Here is a 13,552-nt window from a genome sequence, read left to right on the forward strand (position 1 = left end):
TGGAAGAGGTCCGCACGGGAGAGGAAAGGTTTCTTTGGTGCAATTGGGTTGCACTTGGAGGAGGGCATGGGAGTGGAGGTAGAGGGAGTGGTCGTAAGTGGTATAGGTGTGCGTGATGTGGGTGCAGGTGACTGGACAGTATGCTGAGGTGTGGTGGATGTGTGATGGGTGGGTGTTTTGGTGCATTTGAGTGTCTTGGGAGAAGGGGGGTGGACACAGTGGGACAAGACAGGCTACCAGTGTGAATGTATGTTGTCTGGGTGTCTGCAAGTCTGGTGAGTGTGCTGCATGTGTCAACTAAAGTAGTTGTAGTGAGTGCAGGTGTGGTGTCTGGGGTGCATGTGTGGATGTGTGCTATTGTGGTGACTGCAGGAATAGGCTTAGCAAAAGTGAATGAAGGTGCAGTGCCTGGGGGTGTGCATGTAAAGGGGACAGACAGGGAGACGGAAGCCCCTGGCTGGCATTGATGATGGTTGTCTGCCCTACAGATATGGTTCTCAGGAGGTCAATAGCCTCCTCCGTGAGGGCAGCAGGGCTGACTAAGGCAGTGGAAGAGGTCCTTGGGGCAAAGGAAACACCCACCCTTCAGGGTGAGTGGGCACAGGCAACTCGGGGGGGAGCAAATGGGAAAGAGGGGATGGTATGGGGATGGCGGAAGATGGCACAGTAGGTGTGGGCTCACTAGGGTCTGCCACCACCAGGGAGCTCCCATCGGAGAATGTATCGGAGTCACTACCTCCAGTGGTAGTTGCCTCCCCGTGGTACTCCCCTCACCCTCCAACCCACTGGTCCCCTTGGCGTTGGACAACTCTGCCTCCAAGGATCCGTAGGCCACTGCATCCCCACTCGCTGGTGCCTCAGCTCCCTCGCCAGATGATGCTGATGTACACAGACAACACAAGAGTACAGGGATAGGGAGACAAAACAGGAAAGACACTTGTAAATAGCTGAATGGAGGTACAATAGTGGTTCACACATACACCCACCCAGAAAACCCTCCAACAGGTAGCACCTACCGCTATACCCATGGCTATGCCCCTGACTAGTGCCCAGAACCCTGCTCTACAGCCATTCCCCAAATAACTTAAGGACCTGACGTGTAGTAGACCTGACCAAAACACCCCTACTTCCAACGGGGGCCATAATGTAGATGGACATCAGTCATAGTCCCTGCAACTAGGCAGCGTAAATCCAAATGCAGACACACACATGCATCAAGGGTCAAAAATATGGTATGTGTACTCACCCCCTTGTGACTGCTGTGCAGCCTTCAAGCATCCATCCAGGTCTGGTACGCCACCGCCAGGATGCGTTGCATAAGGGGGGGGTCAGTGCCCGACGGGCTCCCCTTCCCCGTTGGCAGGACTTCCCTAGCTGGGCCTCGCAGATCTTTCGCGCCCAGCGCTGCAGGTCCTCCCACCTCTTCCTGCAGTGGGTGCTCCGCCGGTTGTATACCCCCAGGGTCCGCACCTCCTTGGCAATGGCATGCCAATGTCCCCTCTTCTGGTGGGCGCTTACCTAAAAGGGACACACAGAAATGTAACACAGAGGTCAGGCACTGGCCAATCATATACAGCTGGCTATACGTCCACCATGGGACGGACAGTACAAACCGACTAACAGCACATACACACGCAGCATTTCAGGAACCCTGGCCCATCCAGTGTCAGAGATACACACATGTATGCAGCCAACACCAAACATTACACACATCCATGGCCCCCAGTTCTTCTACTCACCTGTACCTCTGGCCGTCCGTAGAGCTTGGTGTACAGGGGCAGGACCCCGTCCACGAGCCTCTCCAATTCCTCTTGGGTGAAGGCCGGGGCCCTTTTCCCTTCAACACATGCCACTTCCATGACCAGAGGCAGGACACAGCAGTACACTCAGTGGAGTACCTGCTTGCACGAGATCAGGGAGTCAAGTGAAGTTGGGGTGACGAGTTTGCGTACGCACCGCGGCGGTGTGCACTGTCATGATATGCTAGGATTCCCCATTGACATCCATGTAACCAATGAATTTGCGCACAACAGTAAACACCGCCTTACGCTGTTAAGTCAACCGCTAGTGGTATGAGGTCACTTCCACAACGACAGTTTAGGATTTCATGGAGCAGACATTTTGGCTAAAACTACTCATTTGTACAACTCCCATCTGCCCAATGCAGGCTCTATTGTTCCCCAAACACCCATAGGCATGTGACAATTAACATTGCCTCACCTGACCAGCCCTGATCTATCATTGTGGTCAAGTTGCTGTTAGGTCACACACACTATGCACTAGTGTCGACGACGATCATGCCAGCAGTGCTGAATGACTAGCAATGTGTTCCGATGTATGTGTGTTCCTCACATGTGTTTTCTACTCCTCCTAGGTACAGACCCCTGTGGCGAGGAAGGGCCCCATCAGTGTACAGACCACTTGTGGATTTGGGACCATGGTGGAGCGTCACATCATTATCAATTACAGACTCACTCGTGCAACTATTCTTGAAATTTGTGCATTACTTGATCCTGCACTGACTCCGGCAAATCGTAATCAGCATGCCATCCCTAATGAAGTGTAGGTGCTCTCTGCACTCCATTTCCTGGCCATGGGCTCATTTCAAGTGACAGTTGGAATGGGTGCAGGTTTTTCACAGCCAATGTTTAGCATTATACTGTTCATATTCCTGAATGCATTTGTACGACACCTGCAGTCCTATGTGAGGTTTCCCCAAAGTGCTAACCTCCCTGCCATCAAGTCGGACTTCTATGCCTTTGCCAACATACCCCATGTGATAGGTGCCATCGATGGCACCCACATAGCTATCATCCCCTCAAGAGTCAGTGAACAGGTGTACAGAAACAGGAAGAACTTTCATTCCATGAACATTCAATTGGTGTGTACTGCAGACCAGTACATCACACATGTGAATGCCATGTTCCCTGGTTCAGTCCATGATTCATTTGTGCTGAGGAACAGTAGTGTGCCACACAAGATGGAACTACTACAAGAGGACAGAGGGTGGATCATAGGTAGGTGTTTCTGTCACTTATTGCCACCTAGCAGACAGCCAGGCTGTCTGCCTCTAAGGCTTGTCATTTAAATGTGTGTTGTGCACCTTTTTCTAGGTGATTCTGGCTATCTCAACTTGCGTTGGCTCCTGACACCAGTGAGGAATCCTAGAACAGATGCAGAGAGGAATTACAATGAGGCCCATGGACATACTAGGAGGGTGATAGAGCGCACAATAGGTTTCCTGAAGGCTAGACTTTGTTGTCTACATATCTCTGGTGGTTCCCTGGCCTATGAGCCTGAAAAGGTGTGTAGAATAGTGGTGGCCTGCTGCATGCTGCACAACGTGGCTGTGAGAAATTCTATTCCCTTCTTGGAGGAGGAGGGTGCTGTATATCCAGACCAGCTTCCTCAGAGAGGGGATGAGAGTGATGGTGATGATGAGGAAGGGGAAGATGTGGGACAATTGGATGAGATTGGTGTCTGTGCATCATACTGTTAGTGTGCCTTGTCATCTAGGGGGGTGTTGGTTCAATACTAATTGTAATCTGTTTTATCTGCATAGGATAGATTATAGTTTAGTCTAATATTTCAACACATATTTAAGCAGAACAACATGTAAGGCGTGTGGTGCTTTTCATGCTACTGAGACACAAATTAAGGAGTTATCAATCAGTTGCATCCATTCTTCACTTTGTTCAAACTTAATGACAGGGGACATTGTAACAGGTGAAATGTGTTTTATTTAGTGCAGGGATAAAATCGTGCAGATTTCAGTGATGGGGGTGGGCTAATAGTGGTTATCCAAAATGGCACCATGATGGCAGCATTGTTGGCAGTATTGGTAGGTCCATCCATGCTTACATGAATTTTTATTATTTCTGGCACTGTTTGGTGGTTGATTGAGTGGGACACTTGGTGGACAGTATTTTGCAGAGTCACTTCTTAGAGGGGGCCTTGTTCTTGGCAGGTGTTCCTGTGCCATTTCTTGGCCTGAGGGTCCGTTTGGGCACCTGTTGTTGGCCTTTAGGGGTTGAGAGGGATGTCCCTGTGTGTCCTCAGAGGGTAGTACATGTGAAGTTGCTGCTGCTGCTCTTGTTGTCAGGTCTGTATCCTGTGCTGTAGTGGGGGCTTCCTGTTCTGTGTGGGCCTCAGGCTGTGTTAGCAGCAGCGCACCTACTATGCTGGCCGTTGCGGCATTGTGCAGTTTCCACTGCTCCATGGCCTCTTGGTGGTGTGCTTGCTGCATCCTCTGACTCTGCCCCAGGGTGGATACTATCTGGGCAAATCTGTCCTGGGTATGGTGGTAGGCTCCCAGGACCTCAGAAATCAGGTCCTGGGCTGCAGCATCCATCCTGTGGCCTCCCCCTGGGCCAGTGAAGCCCTCCTACTGGGCCTAGCCCCCTGTGTCCCCTGCACTGGTCTGGCGGTACCACTTGTACTGGGGCCATCGTCTTCCTGCCTGTTGGTAGGGGGTGACTGTGGCCTCTGTACTTGTGTTCCACCAATCTGTGGCCTGGATACGCAGGTGTGGCGACGGTTGCCCTGGGCTGATGTTATTGGCTGGGTGGTAGGGGTGTCAGTGGTATCCTGGGTGGGGCTGCTGGATGGTGACAGTCCAGAACTGTGCGAGGGGCCAGGCCTATTATCAGTGTCCAGGGTTCCATACCCAATGTCCTGTGAGGGGCCTCTGTCTCCCTGTGGGACGCTGCCACTCATTGTCCTGTCCGTCAGGGTGGCATGGTTGGTGGTGCCTGTTGGGGGAAATGGACATGTCTGTTACATTAGCATGGTCGGATGGGGTGCAGAGGCATGGGCGGCTTTGTGCAGCTTACACACTTTGGGGCCATGCAGGATGCTTTGGTGAGGTTAGCATTGCTTTTAGCTTAGGATGTGGAGGTGCATTGTGGGTGTTATAGGCCACTGTGTTTCCTTGCAGGGGTGGGTGGCTGTGCACAGGGTGAGGGATGTGGGCCTATTAGTGGGTTTGTGGGCATGCAGGGGGACTGGATTGAGTGCTTGTGGGCTGGGTGGGGTAGTGGTCCTGGTGGGTGTTGGAGGGGTTGGGTGGTGCATGCATTACAGGTGTGATGGATATGGACTAATTGTAGATGACTTACCTGAGTCCATTCCTCCAGTGAGTCCAGTGAGGCCCTCGGGGTGCAGGATGGCCAGTACCTTTTCCTCCTAGTCAGTGTATTCAGGTGGTGTTGGTGGGGGTCCTCCCCCAGTCTTCTGGACTGCAACGTGGTGCCTAGATGCCATGGCCCTGACCTTCCCCCACAGGTCGTTCCATCTCTTGCGATGTCATCCCTGGTGCATGGATGGTGTCCCACTGGATTGACCCTGTTGACTATTGTCTGCCATAGCTCAATCTTCCTGGCGATGGATGTGTGCTGCACCTGTGCCCCGAATAGTTGTGGCTCAACCTTCAGGATCTCATCCACCATGGTCCTTAGCTCCCTTTCTGTGAAGTGTGGGTGTTTGGGGGGTGCCATGGTGATTGTCGTGAATGGGGTCTTGTGTGGATCTAGGTGAGGGTGCTCTTGTGTGGTTCAGTGTACGTATCGTGGATTGTGGCGTTTGGTGTCTGCTTCTGGTGTTCTCTGTCTTCGTTGGCCTACTTTCGCTGCAAAGGATTGTGGGGTGTGTCCATGAGTGTGTTATAGTGTTGTGGATGTGTGTCAGGTGTGTGGGTTTCTAACATATCCAATGTGTGCACTTCTTACTGTTGGGTCCACTTGCAGCCCGTGGCGGTCTGCATCGCCAATGGTCGTTCACCTTCCACTGACCGCCGTGGTGATTTGTGCATCATTATTTGGAGGCGGGGTGTTGGTGTGCTCGGCAGTGGCAGGGTGGTAGGTCCAGCATTTCCGCCGACATGGTCCTGGCGGTGACTGGTGGAAGGGTGATTTTTGTCGGATTCAAATTTTTGTTTCATTATATGGTAGGTTTCTGTTCACCGCCAATGGCAGTCTTCTGTTCGCCGTCTCCACGGCAGTTGCCGGTGTTTACCGCCAGGTTCATACTGAGGGCCTGAGTCTTTGCTCCACAAGATGAATAAGTAGTCAATGTTGATAGACATGCCATGGGGGAGACTAGCTATCCGGCAGCGCTCTATAGATGCATGGTGCTAGGGAGCTGCCGATAGATATGCAGACAGATATCAATCTGGAAGGAGAATAATAGGTACTGGGGTGGGAGACAGCTCTTACTGGGAAAACTCCACTGTGGGACAATAATATGCTGGTGGCAGTAGGCAAACAGGAAAGATTCCATGGCTGGTTGGGTATAGGAATAAATAGGCTGGGTGACATATGGATGGGTACTGAGGTGATGCCAGGAATAAAAAAATGCCTGGCACTGTGGCATTTAGCTATATCCAGCTTTGCCATGCCCTAATCACTCACATCCTAAAAAGTACAGAGCTGACCAAGTCTACCCGCTAGAGGACAGAGTATTAAATGATCCCCTTAGAAAGAAGGAGTCTAAAACAAATAATGAATAACTCAAAGGACATCCTCCAGAAGCTGAAGAACAGTTGGGAAGTAGACATGGGTGCCTATGAGGAGACGAATGGGAGAAGGTGTTGAGATCAACGTGGAACTTGGCATTTTCCAACTGGTTCAATTGCACATATTTCACAGATAGGAAGACTCTAGATTAATGCAAAGGCAAATAGGGAAAAAAGATTTGGATCTGTCCCTGCGATCAGGTGGGGTCATTTCCACACATTCTATGGGCATGCCCTAATATAAGAGGCTAATAGGGAGATATCAACGAGTGCACAAGAGATGTTATGGATAGTCTGGGAGGAAGAGGCAGTCCCTAGCTACACCAGATTGTGGATGGTTTTGGGGTGGGGGTGGCATGAAGAAATATTACAGAGTCATAGGGAGTTTGCAGGCCACCAACACTACCTGCCTCGAAAGAGAATATGAACTGGTGCATGCTGGTGGGCAACAGATATATGAGGATGCAGGCTGCACAGGGAAATGGAATAAGATTTGGGGCGGATGTGGCAATCCTATCTGGGGAAACCTGCTGCAGACTAGACACTGGCTAAATAGACGGTATAAGGGAGATGTGGTTCATGTTGATTGAACAGGGCTATCCCCGATTGTTAAAATATGCTCAAATGGTTGTCAGCGATACACTGTGCCACAGATGTTGAACAGTCTTGTTTTGATTAATTGAAAATGCAAAAATAAATACATTTTTAATTGAAGATTTCCTCAACAAATTTGAAAATCACATACTTTTGGAACATCTTTTCAAGGTTGGCTATGTACCACAACAGAAGGTTGTTCTGAAGGAAAACACTGATATGGCTTAACAACATGTATTTTCAATGGAAAATCATGAAAAACAGGATGAACTCTCCAAGTATGAGGCAGTTTACAGTGAAGAGCTACATGATTAAGCTTGTTAAGCGATGACTAATGGGCCAAAATACTGTGAGCAAAAATTAACTGGTAAAGAATGCAATGGAAGAAATCTTGACCATAGCCAAAGCTTAAGAACTGATGCAAACAAGGAAGATGAGGTTGTTGACTTATCTGCATTTTCTTACATCTTAGAAAACATACTTTTTCTGTGACTAGCTGCCTTTGTTTCTATAAATGTTTCAAGCAATCAGGAGCAGCTGGATCCTAAGCATCTGCGAGAGACAAAGAAGGATAATATCTTGAACGAAAGCAGTCTAAAGAGAAAACTGGTGACCCCCTGGTTATGTTATCTGTAAAACAATGTCCCTTTTTGTTTGGCCACCTCCACTTTTTGCTAGATTTTCTAGATGGATTTTTGGTGAGAGCACAGGAACCTAATTAACTTCACAAAGGCATTTGTCAGCCCCGTCACAGGCAGATGTAGCTAACACCTGGTCTTCCCTATCAGTTGTCTCTCTAGCCAGCTTGGCACCAGTCCCATTTAGAGAGGAGCTGGCCCAGGACCAGTTAGAGTGACCACAGAGAAGGTGCTCTGTGTACTTCTGGCCACACCACTACTGTGGACACAGAATCTCTGCAAAGTGGAAGGCTATGTTGATTTAGGTAGAGAAGCGAACTGTGGTATTGTTTGCAATAGGGCGCACAGGAAATGCTGCAAAAGTGGGTAGGGTTTCCCTGTTGGTTAGGGAGGGACCAGGAGTCAACCCCCACCTATAGGTTGGTGCAAGGCATTCATTTGGCACCCCTGGGAACCCTCTTCAGAATACTATTGGACCTGTGGAATACAGAACCATGACTGCACCTGCTGTTGAGACTGTAAGGATACTGTAAGGCAGGACCAGCTCCCACGTTTACCCAGGGAAAGAAGTGGACTCCAAGGGTGAGTTGACTGACTCTCTTGTTAAGCTACAGGAACTAAACAAGCAGCAAAAAACACATTATTTTGAAGCGCTAAGCTGACCATTTCCAAATGGATTGGCCCTGGATCCTGCTGTTGGCTTCTGCTGGATTGGGTCTTTAACACCAAATGCTGTTCCTGAGGTCCTGGGACCCCTGGTTGTGTTAAAGTGTACTCCTCCTAACATCCCTGAAACACCTGGGACTTAAAAACTTTCTACAAACTTTTTGTCTGGAGAACAATCAAGAGAACGAACCATCCTGCCCAGCAGATCCAACTAAGGTGCCCAAGAGGCTGGTTTCATAGAACAGTGTTTGGGTTGTTTTGTTTAGGTTTGTGGCCATGTTTTCTTGTCTGGTGTGCTTGTTTTATTGTTGATTTTACCACAGGCATTCCCTGTAGCAAGCACAGATGCATGCTGTCTCCCATATTTAGCAAAACATCTATACAATGTCATTACTATTATCCATACAGTGTCATTACTAATTCATAATTGCCCTATTTGCAAATGTTGGCCACTGTTTTAGCTACTAGGGCCAATTTTATTTTGGTGCCTGGTTCTATTTCCTGTCCTATTTGGACCCTGGAAGGTGCATCACCACTGGGCCTGTCTTTGACGTAGCTCCCGCTATGTTCTTCTTTCGACTCTGGAACCTGTTGAAGTTGAGCCCTCTTCACTTCCAAACTGCCTGTACATGGGCACTGCTGTCAAAGGAAAATGTATCACTGGCAGAGCTCCCTTATTTTGGGTCTCAATGACAGCCAACTGCCTGGTTTTACCGAAGATTGTCAAAGTTGGAAGGTAATTTTTTTCACCAGGACCAACGTTGTCTTTTGCTCATCGCTGTTGGCCATAAATCACACCTAAGTATGGCTCAAGAATAGGTCTGGGTGGAGCTTCTGGAGTTCTGCTATGAGGCAGGAGGAACTGCTTGATGTACCCGTTCGTACGTTTGGACTTTTAGGCACATAATACATGACTCGCAATTAAAACAAGGTTCGCATGTGCAAGGCCATTTTGTTTTCTTCTGTTTTTGTGCATGAAGATGGGCCTAACTTTAATCCACCTTTGATCTTTTCAATCCCACCCCATCTTATTCATCCACTCCTCATTTCCCTTTTTTGTATCAGTTTGTGTCTTTGTGATTGTGTATTTTATGTATTTGTAATTTTATTTTTAGTTTCTCATTATTTTTTATACCTATTTTGGTTTCCCCTTTGCTTCTTTATTTTTTTCTTTCTTCTTTCCTTCTTCTTTCCTTCTTCTATCTCTTCCCTTTTTTTCCACCCAGCGCAATGGCAGAACAGGGTGGCAGAGGGAATGGTGGTGCTAGTGAGGCTGCGAGCTGCACACCTTGTGGTCATCGGTGCCACCAAGGGGTGCAGCTATGCCCCATTTTTGTGTGGTGCCACCTCCCCTCCATGCTGGCAGCAGGCTTGGGAGCTGTTACACCACAAGGGAGCATTGACTGCTTTGGGGGAGAGTGTGCCAGTGTGTGCATCGGCCCTCTGAGGTCCAGCGCACCCAGCAGCAGTTGATGCACCATTGGGTGGACATACTGGATTGCAAGGAGGACCTGCTCAACCTGCTGGGTGTCAAGGTGTATGGGCTCGGAGAGCAATTAAGTATTTCTTTGTTGTGTGTGTGCTCCACAATGCTAATTTGTTTACTCAGAGGTAAGTTAAGTCTATGTAACAACGAATATCATGTGATCCAGTTTGAGCTAGCCAGGTGCTCACCGCTACCTAACTTGACTTGTCAGCGCTCACCTGGGCTAATTATATAAGAAGGCATGAAGACTCATCTGTCCTGTCACTTAGATAGAGGTAGTAGTAGTAGTAGTAATAATAAAGAGTTAGCATTCTCTTCTCTGTGCCTTTCTTTATGTGGCTTATGCAGTCCCAATCACAATCTCTCAGTGATATGTAGTGTACATCTTTGTATTGAAAAGGGAGACTGATTTGGCCCAATAAAGCTGGTTGAGAAGCAAAGATAATTTGTTGCAATGCATGAGTAGTTCTAAATGTAGTGTAGGTTTAGGAATTTTTGGAATAGGTGTTAGGTTTTGGAAATTAATAGGTCAACCTGATAATAGTATTATTGGGGATTACATTTAGAAAAGTACATTGTTACTACGTTTGCCTTTGCCTGTCAAAATATTTTTTGGGAGGTGAATTGTTCCACTAATCTATATTTTTTATCTTCTTTATTTCTTACCTCAGCACTGAAGGACAAGAAGAGGGCTTCGGAGGCGGTTCGGGAAGATGAGGGTGTCACGACCACTGCGGCAACTGACAGATCTGCTGGCCCCAGTAAGTCTTCCTGTTATATTAGTATTATTTTCCTGTTACTTCTCCCCATTTAAAATAATTTTTCCTTTTTTTTACTGTGCCTGTCTCCTTTTTTTTCCTACTCATCTTTGTTCTAACCAAGGTTTGTGAAATTATTGTTATCCTTGTATTATCCTGTTTTTATTCTCTCTTTCATATTTCTGAATTCCTTCTATCTGTACTAGTCTGTCGATTTCTTCTGCTTGTTTAGTAAGCTTGGCTTTCCTTCACCACTTATATATCTTGTGGACTGGTACTGTAAGACTAAGAGGACAGATTTTAAGACAGGTACTCTATCTTGAAGATTGCATGCCCAAGACAGCTTTTATACACGTTTTGAGAAAGCTTTCTTTTTCTTGCTCATGCTCAAATAGTGGGCATGGTCATGGTAGAGCCCCCTCCCTCAAAGTTGTGTTGCATGTATTATTCATTTATATAGTAGTATACCATACCAGCAGTATTAATGAGGGTTCAGCATGACTGGAAAGTAGTAGGCAGACGGTCCCATTGCATTTACCAACCAAGACCTTACTATATGTCCTTGATTGACCAATTATTCCAGCCTTTCATTGTGCTTCAGTAACTTAGCTCTGCCCCTCCATTAGGTAATGTTTAGGGTAGACTTGACTTGACTACTTGGCTTTTCTAACATAGTTAGCCAATAAAAATCCTAAAGTGAATGATAGAAGTAGATAGAACTGTAGTGATCTATTGAGTTTGTATTTTGTTGAATTAGGTCTTACAAAATAACAAGGGGAGGTGTTTCTGGCATCTAAAATGTGTAATGTTTTTTCCAGCCACAATGACCACCAGTGCTGGGGCCAGCAGCAGTGGTTGGGGGGGGAGAACCGGCGGCAGCAGGGACGAGCATTGGTAAATCAAATTGCTTGCTTATTGACAATTGCTAGTCTACTCATTGCTAGGTCGTTACTTGTGAACCCCCTGCTTAGCAGCTGCAGCGGGGAATGAGTTCTTAATGACCTCTACTATTTTAATTCAGCATACAAAAGCTCTTAGTGAACACTACAAATTATAAGTTGATGAAAAAGGGAACGAAGGATGGGCAGGTTAAAATAAAGCATGTGAGAAATGGTATATGAGTGAAAGGATGTGTGGTTGAGTGAAAGGATGCATAGGTGGGTGGTAGGAGATGCCTGGGGGGGTGGAAGGATGGATGAAAGGGTATAAAGGTAAAAGGATGCCTGGGTGGATGAAAGGTGAATGGGTAAAAGGATGCTCAGGTAGGTTAAATGATGAGTGGATGGGTAACTATGCATGGGTAAATGGATGGATGAGTGGAAGGATGGTTGAACTGGTAGATAGGTGAATGTAGGAATAGATGAGTAGATATATCTATGGGTGAATTGGAATGGTAAAAGACTGGATGAGAGAATGTAAAGCTTAAATGGTGGGTATCAAAGGGCAAATAGAACAATGAAAGGATGAATGGATAATTGCTTGGATGAAGAAATAATGGAGCTTTGCTGGAGAGAGGCTTGATCAACTACTTTGCTTGGTTATCAAAGCTTTGGCTCAAAGTGGGGGTTATTTACATTTTTTGTCTACTTCCTTAACTCACTGTTTTTGTTAAGCAAGGTAGATATGTATCCTTCCACCCATTATCATTCGTTACCATCTGCTTTAGTTAATGTAGCATTTACAAACTTTTCAATGCATTGTAAACCAATAACAAGGTGTGTTTCTCTTCCCTCCCTGTGTCCAATCTGCCCCCTCCTAGTACTTCAATCATTTCTTCTTTCCTAAGTTATATCCCAGTAACCCCAAAAAAACTGAAAAATCACTTGTTGGCATGTGTCGCATTTTTCTGGGTAAGTGATTTATATTTCATGGCTTCCATGATGGATTCATGCCAGCTCAAATGTTACCCTTTTGACATTCATCAACTACAGTGAGGCATGTGTGGGTAAGAAAATGTCCCTGTGACTCAGCCACATCCAATTTCAATGGTCCTAGGGGACCAGCAATGTACTGATACTGTGCCACTCTATTTTTAAACAATTATTTGCACATGGCACTGTTTACAATTTGTCTTTTTTCTTTTTTCTTTCTTGCTCTAGCTACTTCTGGTGGACCTCCTACATACCAGGAGATAGCAGCCCAGCTGTAGCAGGAGAGGCTGAAAACCATCTGTATGGAGTATCAGTGGCTGGTGGCTCTACAAGAGGAGGAGGAGGAGGAGTAAAGTGCCTTGACTACAGGTCCCAGCTCCTCCAGCCATCCGCTAGTGCCTCCATTCTCCCAGTGGCAACAACATTGTCATCAGTACAACCACCAGCTGGCAGCAACCTGCCCATGTCAGACCATTGCTGCCCCCCCCCCTCCCACTCAGACTGCATATTTCAGCACCAAGGCCTACAATATCTCGAAGACCTGGACCACAGGGTGCCAAAGGTTAAGGGAACCCTCAACGATCTCCAGACCCGGATGAAGAACGCCCTCTTCTAACAATTTGTTTAATTTTTGTTTTAGTTACAGGGACATTTGTTGTGGGTGGGAATGGGAGTTGAAAATGCTTTCTTCATTTTGGACACTTTTTTTGGAACTTTTGTTAGACTTTGGTTTGGGACGGATGATTTGGGAGAGGGGTGGGACTGTTGTGGATGGAAAGGGGGTGGGCTGTATAATTGTCAAAAATAAAAGGAGAATAATGCAGTTTACTTTATTTATGCCTCAAACCTTTATTTTAGTGCTTTACTTTGTACTGCTGTCTTTTAGCATAGCCTGTTTTTCAAATCTGCTTAAGAAAGTGTATGTCAGTTAGTTATACCATTGTCCTATAACCCTCTGCAACTATATTAGCCACTAGGGGGTGATTGACATTGCCTACATTGCCTAAACAAAACTAGAAACACACAAA

This window comes from Pleurodeles waltl, chromosome 5 (assembly GCF_031143425.1).
Source record: "Pleurodeles waltl isolate 20211129_DDA chromosome 5, aPleWal1.hap1.20221129, whole genome shotgun sequence".
NCBI classification, from domain to species: domain Eukaryota; kingdom Metazoa; phylum Chordata; class Amphibia; order Caudata; family Salamandridae; genus Pleurodeles; species Pleurodeles waltl.